This window comes from Tasmannia lanceolata, unplaced genomic scaffold, assembly GCF_043159265.1.
Source record: "Tasmannia lanceolata isolate RefF3 unplaced genomic scaffold, GAP_Taslan_0.1 ptg000003l, whole genome shotgun sequence".
NCBI lineage: Eukaryota > Viridiplantae > Streptophyta > Magnoliopsida > Canellales > Winteraceae > Tasmannia > Tasmannia lanceolata.
Window position 1 is genome coordinate 19,044,254 of NW_027518680.1, and position 22,502 is coordinate 19,066,755.

Here is a 22,502-nt window from a genome sequence, read left to right on the forward strand (position 1 = left end):
TGTAATTAGACAATGAAGGATCCTATGTGTAGAATATATACGGAAGCTCGGTGTATAAACCATCTGTACTGTCTATAACGTAGGCAAATTCAACTTCAGATAAGCATTCAGTTGATGGGCCCACATGCTCTAGGCTTTTGGATGGCTTGTAAGAGGTTTTAGGACAATGGCCCACAAAAAGGTCGATTGCAGGAGCGCGATTTTAGAATCTTAAGATCGGACCGTCAAGATCAAACAGAATATGAAACAACCCAAAAGAGAAAAAAAACTAATGAATAATAAAAAATGAAAATAACATGGAAAAATTGATAATGGCACCCTTTTTTTTGTAAAACTAAAGGGTGCTAAACTGTGTGGTTGAAGTTAGAAAGCCTATATACAGATAGATATATGTATATCTATCCCTAATGGTACTTAAGGGCTTCTTTGGATATCATAATGCAAATGGTTTTGAAGTTAAAATATGATAATATGAAAATAATGAGTATAAAACAGTTCTGGGTACGTATTATATAGTTAAAGCCCTCTTTAGAGGCTTTAAACCCCATTTGCAAATCAGGATTAAACTAAAATAATCTCATTTTCAAATAACAAATACGGACCAGTTTTGGCCAGCTATGGTTTCTGGAAGCCCCATAATTTGTTGCCGACATGAAGAACAGATCATTTTTTTTTTCTAGTATGTGTTAAGGCATGCCTTGTGGGTGTTCCTTGACTGAAAATATGAAGAAACCCTAAAATTTTGCATGCTCAACCAAAGAAATTTTTTCTCTGTTACTTGCTCTCTTCACCGAAGAAAAGATCCTCTGAAACTATTAGCTGGTTAGAAGTACACTGAAAAAATATACATGCTTCCTCTAGAATTTCTATTTAGTTCTTCACATATCAAGAAACAAAGATATGGGTCTCTCAGGGTTGCTACTCACAACCTAGTTTTTCTGTTCTTAGAGGCTAATAGACTGGAGATTCAGCTACTTGTTTCTAGGATATAGAAAGGGAAAGTGATCGAGTGTATTTTGAAGAGTTCATTTCCTCTTATATCGACTTTCTATCACTCTCTATGATAATTTATGTTGTCACAAAGCCAATATAACAACAAAGGCAGCAAATCTATGATAATAAGAGGATGAGAAAATAGAAACTTCTCCAATTTTGTAATATTTCAGAAATATTCTGCAATTTTGTAACGTTTCTGGAATGATGAATTTAAGTAAATTTGTACTGATATGCATGTTGATATATCTCTTGTTTACTTTGTTACTTTTTTTTTCTTTCCATGGACTGTTCAATCTCATGATGGTGGAAGTACTCTTAAAAGCATCCACTAGTTTCTGAATGCTTTTCTGTAAGACTCATGATAGTCAAAGTAAGCTATCTTGAAAAGTATTATACTATAATAAGAGCAATACTATTAATTTTCTTGGCTGAAAAAAATCCACATGTCCTATGTAATTATAGAATATGACTTCTAAATACTGTGCATGCATGGACTTCTATAATCTAAGTTTCTGTAACTGTTACCTGAACTTTATTATTTTCCTTGTAGAAAGATAGATGGACATATACAAGTTTAATTTTCTAAAAATGCTACCGACAATCATTTGAACATATTATCACAGCTTTTTAAGTCATTATTTCATAGATTTATATTAAAAATGGATTGAAAGAGAGAAAGGAAAACATGCCACTGTCAAAACAATCAGATTCTGTGTAATTAAAACAAGTTATACAGTAGTTTTAGAAGGAATAGTTGGGCTTTTTGTTCTGAACTCTTTGTAAATCATTCTCTTAGGCTGATCAGAAACTTCACTTTAAACTACTGGATGAAAGCTTGATCAAGAACTCATATATTTTCAGCAAAAATCTAAAACTCAAAGAAAAACGATAGCATTTTATATCCCTAAAAAATAAATTTTGGTAAGACTTCTCAACAAATTTATTTCACATTGAGGATGAATCCCAAGGTTGGGGAGAAATATTTAGCTCTTCTTTTATCATCCATACAGCTCGAATCCGAAAGTTGGGGAGAAATATCAGTTCTGACACAGAAATTTCAAGTATGTATCTGACTTAGAACTAAAAGAATAATTCTTGTCTATGCGTGCTGGTGTTTTTTCCAAAGAAGCTGTTATTGTAGAAAATGACAACAAAATAGCATCATAGTGGGGAGTTCAGATCAGAATACATGGAGAGTCTGAACCTGATGCAACTGAAACTGTAGAGTGAAGAAAAAATTAATTATTAAGTGTTATCGTGCATAAGTTGTATTCTTCCCCTAATCCTGTAGAGATCATGCAGAAATAACTTTTAGGGAAAATGCATGTTCAATCAAGACCATTGATCTTGTAGAACATCAAGAGGCGACCGAAATGACCTTGGCTCTATGCTAAGCAGGAATTGTTGGAATGTGTAAATCAAAATCAATGTGCATTGTTGTGTGAAAAGTCATTGTGGAGTTCTAGGATAGTTTCTATGTATTGAAAATGGGAGAGTCCTTGTATATATGTATTGTTTTCCAGTGCCATTAGTGTTTAAGCTAGTTTATCCCAGAGTCTCTTTAGAATTTTTATAATGTTGCTTAGGTTACCAACAAAAATAACAGTTATGGCTTTCTTGGGAGAACCCTGAATGAGCCTCGAGAAATTGCATCCCTCATATAAACTACTATAAAAAGAAGTACTAGTTAAGTTTTCCTTGGCGGAATCCTAAATGAGGCTGGATGGACCAAGGGCCTAAGATAATCCGATCAAGGTGTTCTCAACAGTATTTGGTAGGGGTGCAACTCGGGTTGGGTTCGATCGGGTTGAGGCCAACCCTAACCCAACCTGAGATGGCATCCCCTCAACCCTAACTAGTACTTTTTTAAGGTTAAGGATGGTCAACCCTAACCCAACCTGGCTCCAAATCTCTCAATCCTAACCCAACCCATCTAACCCGAAATTGGGTTGAGTTGTCGGGTTGGGTTCGGGTTCAGCAATGGCCAAACAGAAAAATACAATAGCCCAAAGAAAATGATCAAAGATAAAATTAGACGGAAGTCGGGTTCTGGTTGCCAAGACCTCAACCGTAACCCAACCCAAAATTAAATCGGGTTGGCTTTTCCAACCCAACCCGAGGAATGCCAACCCATCCAGAGCCAAAATCAGGTTGAACCGTCGGGTTCAGGTTGAGCCCGACCCAAATTGCGACCCAAATTGCATCCGAAGCAGTTATCTGGACTTATGGTCTCCTTTTTGGATAAATGGATCCATCATTTAAACGTGTGCCACACTAAAAAACTGTTAACAAGTAGATCTTTCAAAATGAAGGAAAATTATATCAAGACACTTGTGTCAAGATTGTCCCAAACAACCCCCCTAAACAATGCCCATGTATATCATAAGACTTTTCAATAATCTCCATAAGATGATCAAAACCCTTCAATTTGTGAAAGCTTTTATAGTGTGTCATACATTACACCAGATATGGTGGAGGGTCAGGATCTTTCTATGGATAGGATTTTTGGGATATGGCCTACAATGGTGGACAGGCTAAAAACTGAACCGTTTAGATCATCTAATTGTGTTTTGACTCCACTTATACCTAAACGTAGTGTCATCGTATGTAAAATACTATATCCCTAAATATGAGACTTTTCTTAAAGATAAAGGACTTTTCTTCCTCATTTAAATGACCATTTGGGTAAGTGTCCTACGAAGTAAGGTCTTAGGAAGATCCCCAATAGGGGGCCAATAAGGGGGCTGTCCAGAAAGTAATATACAAATTTGGGATAGTTTATTTTGGGAAATGATATTTTTTCTAGTCAGAGTCTAATGGGTGCACCTAGACATAATTAATAAATCGTCCCTAAGTTGCTTCATATTTTTGCGTCCTCCTTTTAAAAAGTAAGGAAATATGAGGAATTCAAAAAGAAGAAGAAAATCTTTTGCAAACGGTGATCATGACCAGAGTTGATAACTTATATACAAGAGTCGTACTTGCAGGTAATATAATGGCCGGGCATCATCATGAAGAGCCAGAAATCAACCATTATAACCGGATTTGCTACCGTCCATCCGAGAAGGCATTTCGTGGGTCGTCTGTTGCATGAGAGAGAAGCCACATCATGAATAAGACAAAATCTGTTGAAAAGTGAGCCTCTGTGGCTGCCCTCTCATGGCCTTTCCAATGGACGCTAGGCAACAATACCCTTACTTAAATAGTAACTAGGGTTCTATATATGGAATCTATATGGACACATTTGCTTGGCATGGTTTGATATTGGCACTCCTTTATTTTAAAGATCTCAAATTGGTTATTCATAGCCTGGCCTGTGGTCATATGCACTGTGGCCCACATGCAGGGCACACATGTGGTCATAAGCAGTCTGAATACACATGCAAGGCACACAGCCACAGGCCATCCTAGATTGTACTCCTTGTAGGGTCCTCAAATCATTTTCCTTAAAATAAATAAATAGATCAAAATCAAAATTAGGACGTGCGAATATAGGATTTCTGTTTTTATTTTAATTGAAAATTAGAAGCCCTCTTTCTTAGTATTTTACATCTTTTCTTAAAATTGACTTTATTTTTAACAATAGAAAAATAAAAGAAGGTGGAAATTCAGTCATTTTCAGGATAAGACAAACAAAAAGGCTAGAAATATCATATATACAGACACACACACAGAAGTGTTCCTAAGATCTAGCTCAGATAAGCTTATCCGAGCTAGAGCTCAGAAACACAAGTGGCCCTACATTTTTGGGGTGATCCAAAGCATTCATTTGGAAGATCCTTCCATGGATAGGGTGTGTACCAAAAATCAGCCCTACAGGATCATCCTAACCCTGCCATTTGTGGAGGGAAAAATGGACAGAAACATGGACACACAATGTCTGTCCATTTTCCCCTCCACCTTTGATTGGGTTAGGATTATCTTATCGATCTGATTTTTTTTACACACCCTATCCGTGGAAGGGCCTTCCAAATGAATGCTTTGGATGCCCAAATATATGTGGGGCCAAATGTGTTTTTGAGTTGGAGCTCAAATAAGCTTACATATATAAAAGTATCAGGGCAGCAATCCTTGATATCTGATGTTAGATCAAATATCAAGGGGTTCATCCCTTGATTTTTTTATTTTTTTTTATTTTTTTTGAATAAGATAACTATATTCCAACCATAAAAAAGAATATTATAGATTCACATCAATGAGTAGAGAAGATCTGGAGTAAACAGAGTCCCTCAAAGCCCTGGATTTAGCCAATCGATCCGCTAGATCATTGGCACTCCTATTGATATGAGCAAAAGGGTTTCCCCTTGATATTTGATCCAAGGACTAGGATCAAATATCAAGGGCGTTCGTCCTGCATGTACGCTCGAACACCATAGAACACATATAAAAACTCGTATAGATAGATCGATAGCTACAAGAGAAGATAAACTTATCAATGACCAAAGCATCTATCTAAATATGTCGTTTGTGAGATGACATTACCCACCTCCCCATTTCGTAGTTTCGATATAAGAGGATATATAGCAGTTGCCTCCAAGAGATACAATGATCAAATCTTATCAATGGGGTGCTCAAAGCGCAGCGACACTCCAAACAAGAGTAACTTGACAAAAAAGATAAAAGAAGAGGGGAGGAGAAAGGGAGAAGCTCCTTCTATTCATTTTATGCATGGGCGAAGAAACCCCTCTTATAGACGCTTCCGCACCCTTTAACGGCGCTTAAAGGATTTGCTTCCGACCTAACACATTCACGCCGAAGAACCAAAAATAGAAATTAGTAAACAATAAAAGATTTTAAATCCTTCCAGTAATGGTTAATAAAGTAATCTCTCTGACACTTGAAAGCGAAAAAATCTATTAGCAAATCTATCTATACTATATATAAATTAGAGAAACGTCCTACTTTTTAGGGTGTTTATTAGTGAAGGGGATGATTGATTGATCCTCTCAGCCTTAGTAAGGGCCTGTTTGTTTTGGTTCATGTGGGTTTCAAATTTGTCAGCCACATGGGGGTGGGCTGCGTCAACATCACTTGAAATATACTTTTAGACTATGAAACTTGCATGAAAACATCACTTGAAATTCGTATGATATTTAATATCGTCAAAACCCAAAAGTAAACTTGCTAATCATTAATTAGATTAACTTTAAATATAATAAGGGAGTTTAATTCAAGAAATTTGTGACATTTGGACATAATTGTGCTTTTTAATAGGTCGTATAGAGACTTGAGGAAGAACTTGACAATAGTGAATATTGGTGTAGAGATTTAACCCTAAAACTCTTTTTTTTCTCTTCATTCTCTACATATTGTTTTGTGCTCTTCAGAAAATTTCAAAACCTTAGGTTTTTCTTTACCCTTCATCTTTTGTGAAGGTTTGAGAGTTTGAGACCCATATAAAGATTCTCCATTGCTTAGAATCGAAAATATCTTGTGGAAATAAAGTTTCACATCGGAAGTTTGATGGTTAAAGAAATCTAAAGAACGCTTGAACTCATGGTTAGGTAAGTGGTTATTGTTTTCTAAGAGTATAGGTCATATAAATCGCTTGATGTTTAATATTGGAAGTGAAGATCTTAATCAATTTTCCAACTTGTATAAAATGTTTAGAGGCCATTGGAGTTTTTAAAAAATAGATCTTAAAAGGTATTTTTGGAACTAGAATTTCTGGCAGATTCCTAGATCTCTGTTAGAATAGTTATATCTCCTTATCAAACCATTAGAATTGGCTAAATTTTTGTTAGGGAAAAATATAGATACACCCTGTCAACTTTATGACATTTTCAACTATAACCCTGACTTTTAAAAGTCACTAACTGCACTCGTTGAGGTGTCAATTTGTATAAGGTAGAACCCCTCAGTTGACAGTTCATCCACAGATCGAAGGGTTAGGATGATCCTATGGAGCTTATTTTTTGGGCACACCCTATCTATGTCGGGGCCAATCAAATGAACGCTTTGGATCATCCAATTCAAACAATATGAGCCCACTGTCTCTTTGGTAGTGTTTGGATTCGGGTATGGCGTTTGGAGCGGGGGTATGGGGTCTTCATTAGCATTGATAGTGTTTCAAAAGAGGGGGTCTACCTGATACAAAATGAAACCTTAGGGGGTGCAGTTGGTGACTTAGTCAGAGTTAGAGTTGAAAGTGTCAGAAAGTTGACTAGGTGTAACTGTATTTTTCCCTTTTTGTTATGTTTGCAATATACAAGATCTGTATATAATTTTTAATTTTCGATCCATCATATAAGAGTTACTATATGATTTGTCAACTTAAACATTATTATTTTGATATATTAAACCTAGAGTTTTCTATGAGGTGGATGAAATGCCGAGAGGAGTGGCGCATGAGAACATAGTTGAAGACGATGTATTACCTATGCCAAGAGGGCGGCCAACTCATCAACACTACATTGAGAAGCACCTCATCAGAATTATATATCTTATCGTAATTTTTATGTTCATGTTAATTCTGTTTTTCTCACTACTGACTGTAAAAGAAAATTGACAAGCAGATTGTCATTACATTCAGAAACTCTATGAACCTTTTAAGTATTTGAACTTTGTAAACAGAATCTTGTGGTTTGGACCTTTGAAAGTGGATCGATGTGTATTTTATTGACGAATCTTGTGGGCAGCGACCCTCTAATTGTAACCATTGGATTTGTTACTTCATTGTCCTCAGATTTTCATTGGATTTGTCAAGCCTTGAAGAGTTTAAGTAACAAACAGCTCAGAGTCTGTATTGTTCATTTGAAGGCCACGAATCTGTTCTAGATATACTTTAAGACAGCAGATTTTGAATGATATGAACCTTCCATTTGATAGGCATGTTTTGTTGATTTCCTATTCCCATAAAATCACATTTCTCATGCAATCCGTTGTACATTGTTGTTACAATACTCAAGATGTTATCAACATTGAATCAGAAAAGTGTAAAATAGTGAGCAGTGGCATTAACAAATATGGTAGTGTGAATAATAGTCTCTTAAAACGGTTACTTAATAGAATGGGCATGAATTAGAGTCTTTTGCAGATACACAAAGCAATGGTTTATTATTGGACTTTCACATTACCTTGTTAACAAATTGAGTAATTGGTCTCTAATATGGACTTGGTAATTGCTTGGTATGTTGATTCCGTAGAAGAATCCCAAAACACAAATTTACAAGCAACTGAACAAGTTGGAAAGTTGGACTGAGTGGACTTCAAAATGATGGTCCCAATTCTAGCAACCCTGTAGCACAACACATCAGGAATCATAAAATCCACATTATCTCCTACGGTACCTTGCAGCCCTATGCCCTCAAACAGTGAACTTGTACTCCCATCTTGTTGCCTATCACCACCACCTCCATTGTTGTTGTTGTAGGTGTTGTCATTGTTGTTGTTGTTGTTGTTGTTATTGTTATCATTGTTGTTGTTGTTCTTCTTCATGGACATTTGAGCCAAATTCTGCAAGACCGAATCTACTGACTTGTTGTTTTGATGGGCTGCAATTGGGGCCGTGTACAAAACCGGAGGAACATGAAATGGGGAAGGGATTGATCTTGCTTGTGATGACTGTAGTGTGTTTTGCCACTTCTGACTATAGTTACTCTATATTTCATTTTGAATCATTTGATTCGCAAGATGCCTCTGCCCCTGTATAATTGGCATGATTTGGGCCATGAAGTCTTTATGGTCCTGCAGAAGTTACATATATGTTTGCCATCACAAATCTGGCCTATTGCCCTTGGTCACTCTAATCAGATGATTCTAGACTTTTGATCAAGGAGTTTTGTAAAATGCTTTCGAGGCATTGTTATTTGTATCCTGGCCTACGAATGAGATCTTGGCTGTGTCGGACACTGACCCACTGAGTCTTTTTGTGATTGCCCATGAAAGCTTCTTGCAAAAAGGCATCTATTAGGACCCAGATATATATGTACCAGATTATATCCGTTAATCCATAAGCAAGGTATCAGAATGTAGGATTAAATCAGAGAGATAATATCAGCACACTACTTCTCAATGCACATTATATTCTGTTATCCATTTTTATAACATTCTTCCCATCAATTGAAATGAGAAAACAAACATAACAGGTAGCACTTAATGCCCAAATCACAGAAACTGAGTAGAGTACACTTGGCATTGAGATAGAGTTTGGCCATTATAATCCAAAATTCCACCTATAATCCAGAAACTTGGTAGATACACTTGACATTGAGATAGTGTTTGGCCATTAAAATCCAAAATTGCAACTAAATTCCAAATGGATGAGTACATCTAAAATCCAAATAGATGAGTACACTTAAAAAATTCACAATGAAGACTCCACCACATCAACACAACTTCAACAAATGTGCTTTAATAACAAATCCAAATCCAGTTTTATATAGTTGTCATCTCCACAACTTCAACAGCAAAGCATAATACGAGATTTCGAAATCTCCACCACATCAACTGCAAAAAAAAAACTGGAAAGAGATTTCCACAAGGGCTTTAATAAACATAATGAGCAGTTACTGAATGTATCAAAAGATATTGCTAGAATGTAAACAGAACTATACAAAAATACATGGGCAAGAAAAATGTGTAGCTATAAACAAATATTAACTATTAAGGAACTACCACATACCTAAGCAAAGGAACCATATCAAGAAGCAATATCCTGCTCTTCCTCTTTCTCCTCCTCCACCTCCTCATCCATTTCTTGCTCCTGTTAGCACAGATAAATATTAATTCACATGGTAAGCTTAATTTGCAATCTTTACGTATGTATGTAAATGAACGGAAATCCAAAGAATTCAAACATTGTCTTTCTTTTGTTTCTTTCCTTGGTTTTGTCAATCCTTACAAGTTGTCATATAATGTCCAACTTTCCCGCAGTATGAGCACTTCCGTTTCTTTGATTGGTCTTGGGAGGTCTCTATCGAAGATTTGATCCTTAAAGCAACCTTCGGGCGACCCTTGGTTTTCACAACAGGAGGGTCTCGAATAGTTATCTCCGGAATTTGACTGCAAACAATGTTTGCCGGCACTTGGCTGCCAATGTTTTATAAGTGATTTTCCTTCACTTTCTTCTTTTCCTCAACTTCAGCTTAATAAGTTGTCGTAAATTTCATCCATCTTGTTGAGAAGATCCTCATCATCAATAGATTCCTCGTCCAGTCTTCGTTGTTTTGCCGTATAGCACAACCTCGTAAACGGAGTTACTCTTTCATTACGTTCTTCACTTGTTGGAACCCTAGAACATCAAGAGACAACTGAAATGACCTTGGCTCTATGCCAAGCAGGAATTGTTGGAATGTGAAAATCAAAACCAATGTTCGTTGTTGTGTGAAAAGTCATTGTGGAGTTCTAGAATAGTTTCTATGTGTTGAAAATGGAAGCGTCCTTGTATGTTTTTTTCCAGTGCCATTTGTGCGTAAGCTAGTTTACTCGAGAGTCTCTTTAGAATTTCTATAATTTTGCTTAGGTTACCTACAAAAATAACAGTTATGGCTTTCTTGGCAGAACCCTAAATGAGCCTCGAGAAATTGCATTCCCCATATACACTGCTACAAAAATATACTAGTTAAGCTTTCCTTGGCGGAATCCTAAATGAGGCTGGATGGACCAAGGGCGTAAGATAATCTGATCAAGGTCTTCTCAATAGCATTTAGTAACGGTGCAACTAGGTTGGGTTGGATCGGGATGAGGCCAACCGTAACCCAACCTAACCCAAGCCTCGGGTTGAGGATGGTCAACCCTAACCCAACCAGCCTCCAAATCTCTCAACCCTTACCCAACCCATCTAACCCGAAATTGGGTTGGGTTGTCGGGTTGGGTTCGCGTTCAATAACCCAAAGAAAATGAAGATAAAATTAGAGGAAGGTCGGATTGGGGTTGCCAAGGTCTCAACCCTAACCCAACCCGAAATTAAATCGAGTTGGCTTTTCCCAACCCTAGTCCAACCCAACCTGAGGAAATGCCAACCCAACCCGAGCCAAAATCTGGCTGAACCCATCGGGTTCCGGTTGAGCCCGGCCCAAGTCGCACCCCTAGCATTTAGCTGGACTTGTGGTCGCCTTTTTGATCAACGAATCGATCTTTTAAACGTGTGCCACACTAAAAAACTGTTAAGAAGTAGATCTTTCAAAATGCAGGAAAATTATATCAAGACACTTGTGTCAAGATTGTCCCGAACAACCCTCTAAACAATGCCCATGTGTATCATAAGACTTTTCAATAATCTCCATAAGATGATCAAAACCATTCAATTTTTGAAAGTTTTTAAAGTGTGTCATTCATTTTACACCAGATATAGTAGAGGGTTAGGATCATTCTATGGATAAGATTTTTGGGATAAGGCCTAACAACGGTGGAAAGGGTAAAAAATGAACCGTTTAGATCATCTAATTGTGTGAGCCTTGCTGTACTTTTGAGTTTTGACTCCACTTATACCTAAACGTAGTTTCACCGTATGTTAAAAAACTATATGCCTAAATAGTAAATATGGGTAAATTTGTAAGTTTACCAAAGATAAAGGGTAAGTACCCTACGAAGGAAACTCTTAGGAAGATCCCCAATAAGGGGGCTTTCAAAAAAGTAATATACTACCATGGGATAGTTTATTTTTTCTATAATACGTCGTCCCCAAGTTGCTTCATTTTTTTGCGTCCTCCTGTCATCTTCTTGAAAACCTTTTAAAAAATTATACGAGGAATTCAAAAAAGCATCACGAAGAACCATAAATCAAAATCTTAAATCAATTATAAAAGAAAAACCCATATGAATAATAAATGTTTCTATTATTTATGCCAAGATTACCCTTTTTATAAAATGATAGGTATACCCTTACTTAAATAGTAACAAGGGTTCTACATATGGAATCTATATGGACACATTTGCTGGCATTGTTTGATATTGGCACTCCTCTATTTTAAAGATCTCTAATTGGTTATTCATAGCCTGTGGCCTGTGGGCTGTGGTCATATTCAGTCTGGCCCACATGCAGGGCCCACATGTTTGGCATATGCAGTATGGCACACATGCAAGGCACACAGCCACATGCCGTCCTAGATTGTACCCCTTGTAGGGTCCCCAAATCATTTTCCTTAAAATAAATTGGTAGATCAAAATCAAAATTAGGACGTGCGAATATAGGTTTTCTTTCTTTTCTTTTTTTTAATTGAAAATTATAAGCCCCCTTTCTTAGTATTTTCATATCTTTTTTCTTAAAATTGACTTTATTTTTAATAATAGAGAAATAAAAGAAAGCAAAAATTCAGTCATTTACGGGAAAAGACAAACAAAAGAGGCTAGAAATGCTTGCAAACAGGTAAATGTGATATATATATATATATATATATATATATATATATATATATATATATATATAGAGAGAGAGAGAGAGAATAGAGTTCCTAAGGTGTCACCTCATATAGCTTATATGAGGTGGCGCTCACAAAACATAAGGGGCCCACATTTTTGGGGTGATCCAAACCACTCATTTGAAAGGCCCTTAGATGGATATGGTGCCTACAAAAAATCAGGTCCATAGGATCATCCTAACCCTTCCATTTATGGAGGTTAAAAATGGGCAGATTTATGGAGGTTTATACCCATCCATTTCAACCTCCACAAATGGAAGGGTTAGGATGATCCTATGAAGTTAATTTTTTGGGCACACCCTATCTATGTGAGGGCCTATCAAATGAATGGTTTGGATCATCCAAACAAAATGGGCCCCTTATGTTTTTAAGCGCCACCTCATATAAGCTATATGAGGTGACACCTTAGGAACTCTATTCTCATATATATATATATATATATATATATACTAGTAAAAAAACCCGTGCATGATCATAGGTTGATGCAAACCGTCCATGTGATGGAACACAACATCAATAGATTGTGCCCGTAAAATCATTTCCATAGGCTGATCTTAGCCCTCCAATCTATAGAGGTTTCCATAATTAAAAAAACATAAAAGAGGGGGGTAGGATTGAAATTATGTGGCTTTAATGGGTGCCTTTGTTAAAAAGCATAAAGGAGGGGTAGGATTGAAAATATGTGGGTTGAATGAATGTTAAAAAGAGTAAAAAAAAAGTGATGTGTAATTCTCATAGAATTTTGGGAGAAATTCAAATAATTCTCTCATTTTCTCTTCTGCTATATAGTATTTTGTTAAAAAGCATAAAGGAGGGGGTAGGATTGAAAATATGTGGGTTGAATGAGTGCCTTTGTTAAAAAAAAGTCAAAAAAAAGTTATGTGTAATTCTCATAGAATTTTGGGAGAAATTTAAATAATTCTCTCATTTTCTCTTCTGCTATATAGTATTTTGTTAAAAAGCATAAAGGAGGGGGTAGGATTGAAAATATGTGGGTTGAATGAGTGCCTTTGTTAAAAAAAGTAAAAAAAAGTGATGTGTAATTCTCATAGAATTTTGGGAGAAATTCAAATAATTCTCTCATTTTCTCTTCTGCTATAGAGGAAACTATTGGTGAGCTTAAGCTCACCAAACTTATGGTGAGCTAGCTTGCCCAATCACATGGGGGCCCACTTTGTTAGGATGATCCAAACCATTCATTTGAAAGTCCCTTACATAGATGGGGGGTGTACCAAAAATCAGCTCCATATGATCATCCTAACCCCTCCATTTGTGGAGGACAAAAATGGACAGACACAAATCTGCCCCATTTTTGTCCTCCACAAATGGAGGGGTTAGAATGATCCTATGGAGCTGATTTTTGGTACACCCCCTATCTATGATAAGGCCTTGCAAATGAATGGTTTGGATCACTCCCCAAAATGTGGGACCCATGTGATTGGGCAAGCTAGCTCACCATATATATATATATATATATATATATATGAGGAAACTGTTGGTGAGCTTAAGCTCACCAAACTTATGGTGAGCTAGCTTGCCCAATCACATGGGTCCCACATTTTGGGGAGTGATCCAAACCATTCATTTGCAAGGCCTTATCATAGATAGGGGGTGTACCAAAAATCAGCTCCATAGGATCATCCTAACCCCTCCATTTGTGGAGGACAAAAATGGGGCAAATTTGTGTCTGTCCATTTTTGTCCTCCACAAATGGAGGGGTTAGGATGATCCTATGGAGCTGATTTTTGGTACACCCCCCATCTATGTAAGGGACTTTCAAATGAATGGTTTGGATCATCCTAACAAAGTGGGCCCCCATGTGATTGGGCAAGCTAGCTCACCATAAGTTTCGTGAGCTTAAGCTCACCAACAGTTTCCTCTATATATATATATATAAGGCCATCGCAAAAGTCCATTGCAAAAGGCATTTCGTGGCTGGTTTGTCACATGTCAGACCAGCCACCTCATGAATGAAGACAACAGCTTGCTAGCAATTCATATATATATATATATATATATATATATATATATATATATATATATATATATATATAAGAGAGAGAGGTTAACCTCATATAAGCATATATGAGGTGGCGCTCACAAAACATAAGACGCCCACTTTGTTTGGATGATCCAAACCATTCATTTGCAAGGCCTCATCATAGATAGGGTGTGTAGAAAAAATCAGCTCCATTGGATCATCCTAACCACTACAAAAGTAGAGCAAAAAATGGGCAGATTTGTGGGCAAAAAGTGTCTATCCATGTTGCCCTCCACTTTTGGATGCGTTAGGATGATCCAATAGAGCTGATTTTTTGTACACACCCTATCTATGATGGGGCCTTTCAAATGAATGGTTTGGATCATCCTAACAATGTGGGCCCCTTATGTTTTGTGAGCGCCGCCTTATATAAGCTATATGAGGTTAACCTTTGGAACCCTTTTCTCATATATATATATATATATATATATATATATATACAGAGAGAGAGAGAGAGAGAGAGAGAGAGAGTAAAGGGTTCCTACGCTCGAGCGTAGATAAGCTCGAGCACAGAAACAGGGATGGGCCACTTTGGGGGGGATCCAAGGCATTCATTTGATGGGCCCTTTCTTGGATAGGGTGTCCACCAAAAATCAGCTCCATTGGATCACCATAGGGTGTCCATTTGTGGGGTGAAAATAGACAGATTTGTGGACAAACAGTATCTGTCCATTTTCTCCTCAACAAATGGACACCCTAAGAGGGTCCAATAGAGCTGATTTTTGGTACACCCCCCCCCCCGCGCGAATCCATGATGGGGCCTATCAAATGAATGCTTAGGATCACCCCCCAATGTGGCCCCACTCCTGTTTCCAGCACTCGACTCAGATAAGCCATCTGTGCTCGAGCGCATGAACCCTTTTCTTATATATATATAGCAGAAGAGAAAATGAGAGAATTATTTGAATTTCTCCCAAAATTCTATGAGAATTACACATCACTTTTTCAACTTTTTTAATAAAGGCACCCATTCAACCCACATATTTTCAATCCTACGCCCTCCTTTTTGCTTTTTAACAAAGACACCCATTAAAGCAATATAATTTCAATCCTACCCCCTCCTTTATGCTTTTTTAATTATGGAAACCTCTATAGATTGGACGGCTAGGATCAGCCTAATTTTACAGGCACAACCTATTGATGTTGTGTTCCATCACATGGATAGTTTGGGTCAACCTATGATGTGGTTTGTACAGTTCTTTGTCGGCCTGTGCATCGCACGAGATTTTTTTACCAGTGCAGCTACACATACGTGTAGCTAACTTAGCTACACCAACGGCTTAAAATACAGTGGGCCCCACAATGTTTGAAGGGTGGGGATGATCCTATGGAGCTGATTTTTTGGGCACACCCTATCAATGTGAGGGTCTATCAAATGAATGGTTTGGATCACCCAAACAATGTGGGCCCACTGTATTTTAAGCCGTTGGTGTAGCTAAGTTAGCTACACGTATGTGTAGCTTCACTTAACTATATATACATATATATATATATATATATATATATATAGAGAGAGAGAGAGAGAGAGAGGAAAGTGTTCCTGTGCTTTAGTGGCTTATAAAGCCTCCCATTCATCACTTTTTGTGGACCCGCAAAGGTGGACCCGCTATATGAACCAATGGGAGGCTTTATAAGCCACTAAAGCGTAGGGAAGCTCCTACCTGCGCTGCAGCGCAGGAACATTTTTCTCATATATATATATATATATATATATATATATATATATATATAGAGAGAGAGAGAGAGAGAGAGAGAGAGAAAAGTGTTTCTGCGCACGTTGTAGACACCCAATTTTAACGAGGCCCTAAACCCTCCATGTTTGAGTAAAACCCCATCAACTCAGTGATCTAGGGTCCCAAATTTAACCCTAGGGTAGCTTATGATCCCAGCTAGCTCCCTGCAAAATTTCGTCAAAATCCGAGCAACAATGCCTAATAAGACAAGCCGAATTAGAATTGTAGTTCGAAAGGGGAGTGAAATATCCTATAAGGCAGCCATTTTTTATACTAGGGCAGAAATGGGGGTGCATTATCCCTGTAATGTCGCCCATGAAGAGTTTTATTTGAAAATACCCCTCATTTAGTTCAAATACAAAATATACATGAATAGGGGGTTGTCCAAGGTAACTTAAGGGGCAAAAAGTTTCTTTTAGTTAATTTTTCATTAAACTTTTTTCAAATTGCCGCCCTTTTGCAACCAAAACCAAAGTAAAATTTATGAAAATGGGTTGTCCTATAAACTAATGGGGGGCAAAAATTAAGAGAAAACTCTATAAATAGAGCATTTGGGCTCTCATTTGAAAAAATTAGGGCTCTTAATCTAATTTTAGAGAAAGGGAGCTTTCTAGAGAGAGAGAAGATTCTAGAGAGAGAGAATTCTAGAGAAATAAGGAGATCTAGAGAGAGAAATGAGATCTAGATAGAGAAAGAATGAGATCTAGAAGGAGATCTAAAGAGAGAAAGAAGGAGATCTAGAGAAAGAAAGGGAGATTTAGAGAGAGAAAGAAGAAGATCTAAAGAAAGAAATGAGATCTAGAGAGAGAAAGAAGGAGATCTAGAGAGAGAAAGAAGCTTTCAAAGAGAGATCCAAGAGAAGAGCATAAGGTTAGTAGATTTTGAGTTTTATTTTGAGTTTTCTTTGAAAATCTAGCATAAAAATGGGAAATCTAAGTGAAAAATGCTTAAAATTTATTAGATCTAGTAACCTAGGGCTAAAATTTACTAAAATATGTTTAAAAACATGTCTTATTTAAAGATCTAAAGCAATTCACCTCAAAATTTGAGTTCTAATTGAATTTTGATGTAAAAATGGTAAAAAAAAGTGCTGTCCAGCGTCGCTTTTACTATTTTCATCAATATTTGGTTGAATTTGTGGAAATTTCTCACGTGAAAGTGTAGTACTCGTTGAGATCTTCGATTTAGCGTATAAATGCCCAAAATTGGCCAAGAAACGAAGAAGTTATGGCCGTTTTAAGATTTCAGCTCAAAATTCAGTGCAAAATGGTGAATCTATGTGTGTTTTGTGAAAATTCTTTAAAGATCTTCAAAACTGAAACTAACATGGCTAGATCTAAGCCTAATCAGCATGTATTATCATATATTTGTGTCAAATTCTCATAGATCTTGTGTTTGAATGAAGTTTTGATGTGAAATGTCATGAAATTGTGTTGAATTACATGCTGTCCAGATTTTATTTTCAATTTTTTAATAAAATTCGGTTAAATTTAGCGAAAGTGATACACATGGAAGTTGTGGGCCTCGTAACGATGAAAATGAAAAAGTTATGATAATTTTAAAATGTCAGCCAAAAACACTACATTTCCAGATTTAGACTTGATCTGAAATTGCCGTTTTACGGCCACTTCAGGCAAGATCCAATTGTCAACAGAGAAAAGTTTATTGGATCAATTTACTAAAACTTTGTAGTTGAACACTTTTCTTGAAAATATATTTTTGATCATCTGTTTTTCAAAACTAAATCAGAACTTTTGAAAAGCAAAATTACATAAATGAAATCTGAAATCAGCCAAAAGATGGCCGTTTTCTGGCTACTTCCGGCAAGATCCAGCCAAATTTGTCAACGGAGAAACGTTTATTTGATCAATTTTCTAAACTGTTGTAGTGGAGCACTTTTCTTGAAAATCTATGGTTGATCCTTTGTTTTGCAAAATCAAATCAAAACTTTTGAAAAGCAAAACTGCAGAATTGAAATCTGAAATTTGCCCTGAGATGGTCATTTTCCGGTCCCTTCCGGCAAAAATCGGCCGACGTACATAACTAATCAAATGTTTCCTGATGTGTCTCCTACAACTTTGATGTGTATCATGTTTGTTAGTTTTGCCATTTAGATGGTGTAATTTTAAATACAAAGTTTCAGCTTCCATGTAGAATGCAAATACGTGCTTTTGATGCTTGATTCATGCTTAGCTTAGTTGGCAATGAAGGCGTTAGCCCAAGCCAATCCTTAGAGGGACCTACTTAGATATGGTAGTACCCTCTTCCCTTTTCTTTTCCCTTTCTTTAGGAAGAAACCTTCTTAGCATTTTAGGTACCCTTAGACCTTAACCCCATTCATTGTGAAAGGGCGATGAAGGCGTTAGCCCAAGCCCATCCTTAGAAAACTTGCTCGGTCCTAGCAGCGCTCTTCTCTTTTATTTTTAGACTTACTCAGTCTTTAGAAACCCTTAGAATTTGTCCTCTCATTGTAGGGCAATGAAAGAGTCATCTAGAGCCCTTTTAGGGAGACAAGTTATGTCTCATCAGAAAACTTAAGTCAAACCTTTGGAGATAGGCATCGTCTCATTAGTGAGTCACTTTTAGGAGACTATCCAAGTCTCACAAGTTGTACCCTTACTAGTTAAAGACCCAATTGGTCAGTTAGTTGCCCTATTTTCTTTTTATCATTGCAAGGGCAATGATAAGGATACTTGGAGCCCTCCATAGTAGACACTCAGTGTCTCATTAGATGGTCATTCTCATTTAGGGAGACTCGTCTAGTCTCATCTTTTTCATTTAGGGAGACTCGCCCAGTTGATTCGCTCAGTCTCATTCTCTAGTCGATTATTCTCTTTTAGGAGACAGGCTATGTCTTATTGATCGTAATGACCATTTTTATTTGAGAGACAAGCTTTGTCTCATCTGCACACTCTTTTGGAGAAGAGCAGTGCAAGACTTCATTTCTGATTTAGTTTTTCTCCCTTCTTTTAGTGTCTAACTCAATCTTCTTAGGTTTTCACACCTTCTTGGGATCCCATTCATTCTATCATCTATTTGAGACACTGATTTGCTTGTTTAGGAAAACCCTTAGGCTAAAAGGGTTCCATCTTTTCATCTAACACCTCTCTAGGCTATAGATCACAGGAGTGTTCTTCTCCTTCTGATGGTCTCCGTGTTTCCCCTTTAGCTAGAAGGGAGAATCCTGTAAAAATCTCAGAAATTCAAAACTCAAAAATACTTGGAAACTTTAAAAATTTAAAAACAACAAAAATCCAAAACTTCAAAACATCAAGAGTATTTGAAATTGCAAAGCATCTGAAATTCTTGAGTCATTAGAGGAGTAGTTAGGAAAGTCTGTTTTGAACTACGTTGGCTTGATACTCTTCCATGAGGTACGTAGTGCAGCTTGGGATCTTTATCCCAACTCTAGCCAAACTTTGTAAATAGAACTTTATAAAATCTCTAAAAGATCATTCAAACAACTTTAAAATCTTATTTTTCAAAAATTCTTCTTCTAGAGTTAGGAGTTTGTCCTAGATAGAAAGTTTTTAGAGTTAGGAGTTTCTCCTTGATGTGTTGTGTGTCTTGTTTGTATTTGTCATAGAGTTAGGAGTCTGTCCTGGTTATGTTGATGCTTTGTGTGTCTTGTCTTGTGAGTGTCCCTAAAGTTAGGAGGCCCCGAGTCGTGGTCGGTTAGACACTTAGTCGAGCCGATGGCTAGATTATGATGCACTTAGTTAGCCTATTATTTTTCTTAGGACATACAGCCTAGTGCACTTAGGATGTAGGCCCTACCTGCATTAGACTAGGTTGACTTGCATTAGTTTAGGACCATATAGGTATGCCTAAAATACTTAAACAACTTAAACATGAGTCGTATTGTGTCATGTCGAGTCTAGTGTGGTCTAGGCACATTTAGGCATCGTAGCTTAGAATACGCCACCGAACTACGTCGACTCTGATTCTTCCCGAGGCCGGGATACATAGAGCAGCCGGGATGGATGGCCATCTTGGTCCGAGTCAAGTATCACATTAGAGTATAGGGTTTATCGTGTCGAGTCGTGTGTGGAGTCAAGTTGTGATGTGTGTTTTGTTGTGTTTTCTTACTTTCATGTACATACCTTATATATTTAGCTGTAGCATGCATGTGTTTGCCCATCAGAACTTAGACACCAATTAGGCATGACACTCATAACCTAGCTATTCTTAGGTGGCATTCCTTTCATTTCTTTTGTGCGTGCTTATTATTCATTTCCGAGACATGCATGATTAGATAGACGTCTTCTCAGAGATATATGTTCCCATTTCACATGATTTTTGCCCAAAACTCTTCAAAATTAATAAATAAATGGCATAAGAGACCAGGTGCTTGCACTTGGGCGGATGAGGTGCTCTTCAGACCTTCCAAATTCGTAATCAGGCACGAACCTTTTGTATCTTTGGTTATCCATTGCAACAGAGCATAGTATGAGATCCAAGGCCGACTTCCTTGGGTGGCGACTCTTCTTTTTTTAAGGTACATCTCGAATCTGGGCTAGTCCCCGAATCGAGAGGTATCTCACTTTACATCGCCACTCATGCTTTGAGAGGCACTTTTTTTAGAGTTCCTTGGTAGAGCTCTCCTTCACGTGGATGACCAAGAGACTTTCGGGGGCTTGTCCCCCGCCTCTCTCAGATCGGGGTCCACACACGTGCCTGCGCACGTGTGGCTTAAAAAGTCACCGATTGGTCACTTTTATGGACCCCGCAGAGGTGGACCCGCCATACGAACCAATCGGTGGCTTTTTAAGCCACTTGTGCGCAGGGAGCTCCCTGCGCACATGCGCATAAACACTTTCCTCATACACACACACACACACACACATATATATATATATATATATATATATATATATATATATATATATATATATATATATATATATATATGTATGAGGAAACTGTTTATGCGCACGTATATTAACCATAAAGTGCATTTTACAATCATATTGATGGATGTAAGGGTAAGAATCCAACATTAACATAATATTTCAGAACACAGGTATACCTTCATCAAAATTTATCTCCCAACTGTAAGGATCTCGGACCTATCTATTAAAGAAATGAAAATTTTTACTAACTAATAAGAATTACATCCTTTGAAGAAAAGGTTTCCAGTTAAAAACCTAATGCTCACAACCCATACACATTGTCAACAGAAGAAGAGAAAATCAAAGCTGCAAGCTCTTGGAACTAGCTGTTTCCATCAACAATTCCTTTCAAATTCCGGCATCTTCTCGTAATGAAAATTTATGGCAATCTTAAAAGAATGGGAAAAGTATCTTATGTTTGGGGCAAGGATAGATTTAAATAGTAAGAAAAAATGATTTAATTGCCAAGGAAAATGATAGAGAAAAAGAGAAAAAAATGGATCAAACGGAAAAAATGAAACAAAAAGAACAGAAAATAACTAAAAAGAAAGATCGTTAGAAATGCAGAAGGGGAAAATGACAGAGAAATGGAGATTAAAGTGGGTCAAAAGTGAAGAGCCAATAAAAAAGTAAAAAGTAAAAAGACCAAAAATCAAATGTCCTTGTTACTATAAAAATTAAAGAGACCCACCAACTAACAAAAAACTGCAAAAGAAGAAGAAGAAAACAAAAATTGCCTACTTTATTGGCTCCTAATTTCAAGATTTTTCGAAACCCATTCAACAAAAAAAAATATCCAACGAAAAAAAAACAATAAAAGCATCGATTCCTAAAACCTAAGATCCGTACGTGTATCCACATCCAAGATGACAAGAAATTTCAGAAACATGATGCAAGAACCCTAACCTCAAACCCAAATATGATGCAAGCACTTCCCAATCCAGGGAAAACCCCAAAAATAAGTAAGATGTTTTCGTGGATGCTATATGCTGAAGAAACCCCTCCATTACAGCAAGATATTTCTCAATTTGTTGGTAAAAGAACCCTAATCTCACGCTCCAATTTAACGTATGAAAACCTCACTGGGGTAAACGGAAAATGAAGGGGGTTTTTAGAATTGGAAGGAGAGGAGCAAGAGAGAGATCGCAATGGTTGTTATGGAAACCCAAAACCCCTTTCCTTTTGCATACAGAGAGAGTTGTAAATCGGTTTTGCATTTAAGATACGTGGCTAGAGAGGAGTGAAACGGAGAGAGAGACGTGTTAAAAGTTAAAACTACCGCTACTAAAGTACGACTTGACCCTCGCCTATGGATTTGGATAGATATCCATCGAAGGCACTAAAGAGTAAATATCAACAACTCTGACATGTTTAATTCATAGATTTTACGAATAAGACGTGTAAATAGGGATCAGGACGGAGGTAAATATCTCTGTTGAAGAGAGAGACGTGTAGATGGGGATGAGGATGATGAAAAAGC

General features: G+C 37.1%; 1 long non-coding RNA gene across 1 annotated transcript; it reads right to left on the reverse strand.

Annotated features, from left to right (window-relative positions):
• Positions 1-9,223: 9,223 nt before the first annotated feature.
• On the reverse strand, positions 9,224-22,191 carry LOC143861800 (uncharacterized). The gene is made up of 3 exons (XR_013240024.1): positions 21,929-22,191; positions 9,620-9,700; positions 9,224-9,458 (listed from the first exon to the last, which is right to left on the reverse strand). It is a non-coding gene; the product is annotated as an uncharacterized LOC143861800 (long non-coding RNA).
• Between the last annotated feature and the right edge of the window lie 311 nt (positions 22,192-22,502).